Source organism: Limulus polyphemus, unplaced genomic scaffold (genome assembly GCF_000517525.1).
Source record: "Limulus polyphemus unplaced genomic scaffold, Limulus_polyphemus-2.1.2 Scaffold3403, whole genome shotgun sequence".
NCBI classification, from domain to species: Eukaryota; Metazoa; Arthropoda; class Merostomata; order Xiphosura; family Limulidae; genus Limulus; species Limulus polyphemus.
Genome location: NW_013669013.1, coordinates 30,060 through 38,242, shown reverse-complemented (window position 1 = coordinate 38,242; position 8,183 = coordinate 30,060).

The following is an 8,183-nucleotide window of genomic DNA, read 5'->3' as shown; positions in this document are numbered from 1 at the left end:
ATCTTCAGTCCTGTTAGAAGTCACATTCCACATATGAATGTCAGTACCAGGAATGATCCAGTACGAAGGAAGCCACAGGAATTCGATGGGGAGCATATAGAGCATAATTTGAGCTCCTAGCAGAGATGAATGGATGGACAAAGGAGCAGAAAGCAGTATATCTGGCAACGAGCTTGAAGGGACAACCACTGGAAATACTTGGACAGTTGTCAGCAGACGACAGGCATAACATTACATGTATTGTGAAGTTCACTAGCCATGTATATAAGTAGTGATCTCTGTCGATACTAATATATTTATGATCAGGAGGCTTTTTTAGATGTACCAAACCTAACATAATAGCCTTAGCACAGCAGAGACCATCACTATTCTTTATTATTAGCACTGACTGTTTTTTTCAAATGATCAGCCTTAATAGTAGTGATCTTATGCCAACTGCTATCTACAGGTATTTGTAAAGTTTTGACCTCAATTTTAAATAATTCATCTAATGTTAAACCTTTTTTACTCTGATCAACCTTTTCGATATTTGACAGGATAATGTTGGGTGAAAACATATCCCTGTAATGTTCCAAAAATAAGAGAATCTTATGTGATATATACTAGGGAGTGGATATCTAAACTTTTATGTTTCCATTTTGAGGTTAATATGGGAAATTATTTCCACGACAATTTCCTTTATATGGTTTTGTTATCCCATTTACTGCATGTATTGAAATCTGAGAGTGAGTTAGCTAAGAACGGGAAAACAGTAATATATTGGAAAACATCAGGAAAGATGAAAATACATAGCTTTCATCGTTGAAAGAATAAAGAGGATTTAATTTACTCAGTTATATGTGAAATTTCAGCTTGGGTCATTTGTCAGCATGGGCGCCCGCAGGAAGAGGCAAGTGGGGTCACTTCCTGGATTTTCAAAAAGGGAAAAAATACTAGATATGTAAAATTATCATTCTATGTTATTGGAAAATCATAAGGTATTTGTATTTCGATTCCATAATTTTTCAAACTTGAGTTACTTGACCCCCTCATTTTTTTTTTCTGCGGGCGTCCTTGTTTGTCAGTCAAATTTATTAAAGCTAGAGAGATGTGAATTTATGCAAAAGAACTGATGAAACTAAAGAAACTTGTTTTGATAAATTATTATCATTTTTTTAAACAACACAAAACTTATGCTTGTTCAAGAAAAGTTGGGTTGCCCAAACCCTCCTATCTCGGCACTGTTATATCCACCTATTCCTCTCCAGGAGCGTAATGAAGTTGTAATAAGTTTCATTTTCTTACCAGAAACAAAAACTACCTAGCAAACACCCTTTTCCAGATCATTCAACCAACACTAAACTTTATTCTAACAAACATATATTTCCGTTTTGGACATGCTATGCTGAAACAATGTAAAGGAATTCCAATAGGAAATATATTAGCTGTTGTATTGGTAGTTCTTTTCATGCACATTATAAAAACAGAAGCCCTTGCCAAATGGAAACAAACAAACCTTGCTCTGCAAACATAATACAGATACATAAATTACATTTTCGGTATCTGGAACTACGTCTTGAAAACGTAAAAAGTCTACATGCATTTTTAAGTTTGTTTTATCCCAATATCAAGTTCACATTGGAATGTTCTCGAGCAAACAAACTTTTAACACTTTTAGATGTAACGTTAATCATTAAACTACAAAAATTGAGAGTTCAACTGAGGACTAACCTTGCAAATAAAAGTCTTTTGATATTATGACTCACACCATCTGAATCTCAAAATTAGCACAATAGTGGAGCACTTAAAAAGATAGAAATAAATTGTTCCAATAAAGAACAATCGGTAAAGCCATTAAATATCCTCAAATTTTGCTTTTAAGGAAGGGCTACCTAAACAGTTTGCAAATTCTATTAGAAGAAATTACGAAAGCAATAAGTCTAAATCTCACAAGAAAACAACAGACATAATATAACATAACAATATTTTGGGACAACATGGGACCTATTGGCCCATCTCGACTGTTCCATCATCAAAACTAAATTAAAATAATTTAAAAAATTTAAACCCAGCTCTTTTCATTCATATACTTACCAAGCTATTTCTTAAACTCACTTAAATTTACTGCCTCTACAACATCTGAAGGCAACCCATTCCAAAGGCCAACCGCCCTGTTAGAAAAATAAAAATAGAAGATGACTCCTATCTTGCCAAAATTTATATTTGTGTCCCCTAGTCCTACTATTCTCATTGTTAAATATAAACAAAGATGATACATCAATACTAGCAATCCCCTTTACAACCTTAAACACCTCAATCAGATCCCCTTTAACTCTTCTTTTTTCAAGATAAAACAATTTGAGAGATTTTATCCTCTCGTCGTACGACAACCCCATCCCAGGCACCATTCTAATAAACCTCTCTGAACCCTTTCCAACAATTCAATGTCTTTCCTAAGGTAACGAAACCCAAGACTGAACACAATATTTCAAATGTGGCCTAACCAGTGACCTGTACAATGAAAGTATAACCTCTTTAGACTTGTATTCAGTATTTCTATAGATACAACCTAAAATCCTGTTTGCCCTACCATTAGCAATAGCACACTACTTGGATGGCTTTAGAGCCTGATCGACTGTTATACCAAAATCCCTTTCCTCCATAACACTATTAAGGTTATTCCCATCCAAATTATACTTATAATTCAAATTATGATAACCCACATGCATTATCTTGCATTTATTATAATTAAAACACATCTGCCATTTATTTGCCCAACTCAAATTATCTAAATGTAAATCAGCAGCATTCTCTTTACATCTAGCAACACCCAAGACCTTAATATCATCTGCAAATTTAAGTTCTTTATTGACTATCCCTTCATCTATGTTAATGATATAAATCAAAAGAGCAAAAGTCCTAAGACTGAGCCTTGAGGTACCCCACTTGTGACATCAGTCCAGTTTGACTGAACTCCATTTATAACAAACCTCTACTTTCTTCCATCCAACCACTTTTCTGTCCAGTTTGCTAACTTATCTCCCACACCTATAGAACTATATTTTTTGCAAGCCTTTTATGTGGCACCTTGTCAAATGCTTTCTGGAAATCCAGACACACCAAATCTACACCCATATCCTCATCTACATAAGCAGTAAACTTTTCAACGAATGTTAAAATATTTGTAAGGCAATATTTTCCCTTAGTGAAACCATGTTGACTATCCAATGAAATTTTAAACTTTGTTAAATGACTTTGCAAAGCATCTTTTAACAGACTTTCCAAACTTTTTCCCACAACTGATGTAAGACTAATGGCTCTATAATTAGTGGAACAATTTTTATCACCTCAGTTAAGAGCCTTCAAAAGTCCTACCCCCCATCCTACTATTTTGTATACCCTTAATGTATTTAAATAAATCATCACTGTTAATTTTTACATTTTCATTCAACCTTTTTGATGTCCTATTTTCCAGTTTCACCAACTTTCTTGATATTCTATAATCTTTGAAATCTCCCATCATACCAGTCAATTTACATTTCTTAAATTTGTGATGAGTTTTTAATTTTATCCCTTATACCCTTTGTGAGTCAACCTGTTTTTTAAACACCCTTAAAATTCTATAACCTATAAGGAATATGTTTATCTTGAAGTTAAGTATTTAAAAATTTATCTTTTAAAAACTTTCCACATTTGATCAGTGTCTTCAAGTAACCTAATTAACAGCATCCCTTCAAAATTTGCTTTTTGAAATTTGTAACCAAAATATTATTATTCCTGATCTCCATATGAGATTAAGATATACCCTTTTCCTTTATTCAGTGTTTTAGGAAACTATAGTCATATAGATATATATATGTATATATATTTTCACATACGTAATAATATGTATAAAACCTCATACATATTAAGATAAACTCACATTTATATATATAGACGAATATCTATCGACATATTTATTTATATACTGCTCACACACACACCCATTCAATATGCGATGACAACATAGAAGTCCCAAAGTAGTATCATAGGGGACTGATATGAATGCCAACTTCTGAAGTCACTCTCTGGGGTGTTCTAAGGCTGCCTTCGAAATTTGTTAGTGACCAACAGAATAGTATGGGGAAAATATGGGAACTCTTGGGGAGGTCATATCTAAACGCAGACCACTATTACACTCCCGATGAGTCCTACGGATGCATGTTATGTTTGGTTGAAATCAGCAAAAAAATAAAGATGTGAAAGGTGATTACATGGACATACAAGGACTCTCATGGAGTAATATTGGGGTCAGATTCGAAAGCTCATCCCCGTATATCAGTACCCAGGGTTCCTTCAGGGTGGCTTTAAAGTTGTGTAGAAGAGCAAGGGCCAAGTATAGGATCTACAAAAGGGTGGTATAAGGGTCAAACCAAACGCCAACCCCTATGGCATTTCTTGAAAAACCTTAAACATGTATTAACTTTGCTACAGATCTGCCAAAAAGGCGTAGGTGTAAAATATAGGGACACAGACATAAAGACAAGATTTCTGCTTCATATATATATGTATGTACATATAATCATTATTTGGATTAATGTAATATCACTATTTCTTCTTTAAAATATACTTATGTTTTGTCGGATATGTGGTTAGAGACGGAGGACAATGATAATGGGATATATTTGAAAATCGTGGTTTTAACTATTTGTTATTGAAAGCCATTTTAAAATAGGGAGTGGAGTGGCTCTCTATATAAGAGATAAGTTGCAGCCTGTGGAAGTGAAAACGTAAAAGGTGATGAACAAGAGGTTCAATATATATACATGGGTTATAGTTAGGGGTTTCAAAGTTTTTAAATGACAGTTTATCAGGCAGACGTTTTCCATGATAAATTGTATATTGAGACCAGGACTGTTATTAACAAAGATACCGATGCAATAATCATGTCAGACTTTCATTTCAGAAATTTTTATTTGGATTATGTCGAGTCAGTTAGTAGAGAAGAAACCGTTCTTGAAATGATTCAGGGTGGTTTCTATATCAATGGTCAAGGAAAAAAACTACAAAGGATACCATTTTTGAGTTATTATTAACTAGGAATGAGGATGTGGCTATAAGAGTTGGAGACATATTAGGAAGATTAATAATTAAATAATATTAAAACTGATCTGACTAATGTATATCTTAATCCTTTCATATAAGTAAAATTTATAGAGGTTACAAGTCGATAAAGTATCAAGCCAAGTAATGTTTTTCCAGAAGTTTTAAAAGAGGTTCAAGAACAGTGTGTGTGTGTGAGGTGTGAAGATACTTGAGGATTGGAGACTTGGTAACATTATGCTTATTTGTAAAGAGGGTGATAAGAATTTTCCTAAATATTATAGATCAGTTAGTCTTACTCTTGTAGTGGGAACTATTCTAGAGAGTCCCATGAAACAATGTTGTTGTTTTTTAATCATTTAGTAAAATATAGCATCATAAAGAAAATCAACAAGGATTCACTAAAAAGCAGTCTTGCTTTACTACTATCCCACCCATTTTTCTGATGTTACCCGTTTACTGGATAATGAAGGTGTTTGGATTTGGTATTCTTAAATTTAGAGAAGTGATTTTGATAGGTTGACAAATAGATGATTAACTAGAAAAAATAACATTGGGTTGAAGGGCTGGTGGGTGGGGGAAAGTAAAAAATGGTTATTAGTGGAGTCCATTCAGACTAGGTACTAGGTCAGTACCTCAGTGATTAATGCTTAGATCTTTACTGTTTCTTACTTACATCATTATGAACATATGTGATCAATTAGAACAGTTGCTTGAGTGTTTCTAGCTATCTTGAAAATCTTAGGTGCTACATAATGACTTGAACCAATTGGTAAGTTGGACAAATAGTCAGTAAATGACTTTTATTTATAGTATTCGCAAGGTAATGAATATATTTAGGTTATCATAATTTGGATCACACATTGAATATAGATGCGAATCTTCTGAATATCATGACAGAAGAAAAAACCTTAGCTTGATGTCAGATAGGTCACTCAAGCTATTTAGGCAGTATTCTGTTGCTAGTGGGAAAACTAATAAAATTTTATGATGAATTTACAGGCATATTTAGTACCAGCCAAAAGAGATGATTATATCATTATACAATCTCTAGTTGGACCTCAGTTTTGGTATTGTGACCAGTTCTGATATTTTTATCTAAGAAGGATATAGATTTATTGAACAAGAGTTCAGGACAAGGCTACTTAGGATGATTATGGGGATTGATAAACTGTCTTATCCTATTGTCTCTTGAAGTTTACAAGATTATTCGGGGGATTGATAGTGTAATATAGGAACGTACTATATGTTTTCCACGTCTTTAATTAAAAAGTAAAATTTCCAAATTTTTTTTTCATAGTTCTCTGGTTGAACACAGAGAGGCACTAAACTGAGTTACTAGCTTTCATTTTCCTGAAGTGGCGAAATAGGTTAAGTGAAGACCGTATGCTTATCTAATTCTCTTACAGTTGTTGTTTTTAATTAGTGAGCTGATGTCTTTTTATTGACAAATTAGATAATAGTTCCGAATGGAATCGCCATTGACATTCACTGCCTGTTGGCTAACTGATCTAACAAGAACCAGTAATTGTTTTCTTGTGGTAGAAACTTGAGGGTTTATTGACATACATAAGACAGTGTTTGAAGCTTCAAAAAGAATAGTTTACACAATTTCTACAGTTACAAAAATTTAACAATTCATAAATTTAAGAAATGTAAGAACTTCTAAAGCTTTTGCATTACATTTGTTATAGCAGGTTAGTATATTTTCTTTTGCTTTACTCACGGGGAACTCCTTAATTTTACTTATGGAACTAAGGTTAACTTCCATTTTCATTCATGTGGTTGTATTTCGATATTTACACGTAGTTAATTAAATGGCTTACTGTAGAAGCTGTTTCACGGAATACTGGAGTGTCATTATTGTTGTAGTAAATTCCACACAGAAGTTAAAGTAAAGGTTAACTTTATCTTTATACATTGTAACAAGAGAATGGTCCTTTTATATTTTGGCCTAATTTACGGAAACAATTTTTACGGGAAATTAACAAACGAACAGAGACATAACATTATTGTTACGTATCTGGTCGTTTGTTAATTTCCAGTATAAATTCTTTCCAAGGAACTTCAGCGGTACAAGTCCTTTCTTAATTAAAACTAGTTTATTCTTTTTCGATACAGATTTGTAATACGCAGAATTTCCACAGTCACTTTAAACTTAACAACCTTTATAACACACGCTATAAATCACAGTGACTCACACACTTTACTTATGGTGCCTGCTGTTCGCTTGACCCAGTTATCTCTATCTTCAATCTATCTGCCTATCAATCTTTTCTTTATTTGCCGGGCTTATATACTAAAAAAGAGGGCGTCCCAAACAAACTAGGAAATTTACAATCATTCGAGAAACTCCTCGCACACGCCAGCAGCGCCAATGCGCCAGCAACATCACGTGACTTCCGCGGTTGTAACACTGCCCTTTCATTAGTATTGTTCATCCCAAACAATAGCCACTTACATTAAACCAATAGATAATTAACAGTAACTTAATTAAATGTACAGAATTTACAAATGCAAAATTAAAATACATCAAAGTCTCTTAATTTTACAGGATGTTTCTTCTTTTGTACTGGTCTCTGTCTCATTGGCTTTTGCTTCACGTGAAGTTCATCTACTCTATCAGGAAATGTCCCATTATCGGTAGCAGTCATATCAATGGTAGTAACTTCATTAACAGCTTCATTGTTTTCCTTCTCAAAACCGGGTAGAGTTTCTTCTTCGACAGTGGCTTTTTCAGGTGACACATCTTCAGCAGCGTCATTTGTTCCATTGTTCACCTCTATTCTAACTGTAATGTCCTGGACCGTGATAACGCCATAACCTGTTGGCATGCACCACCTTTGGCTTACCTCATCGACCACATTTTATACGGAAAGTCACGTCTGAGAGACGATCCACTATGTCATATTGACCTTCCCATGGAGAAGACAACTTAGGAGACTTCCCTTTGGTCTTCCTGGGATCATACAACCACAGCTTGTTTTCTGGTAAGAAGTTGACTTCAGTAGATCTATTATCATAACATAACGAATTTGTTATTATATATATTTATTTTATTATCGACGTTTGTTTATATTACATTTATATTTAAAAACATGCATAGCTTATACTGTTAAATA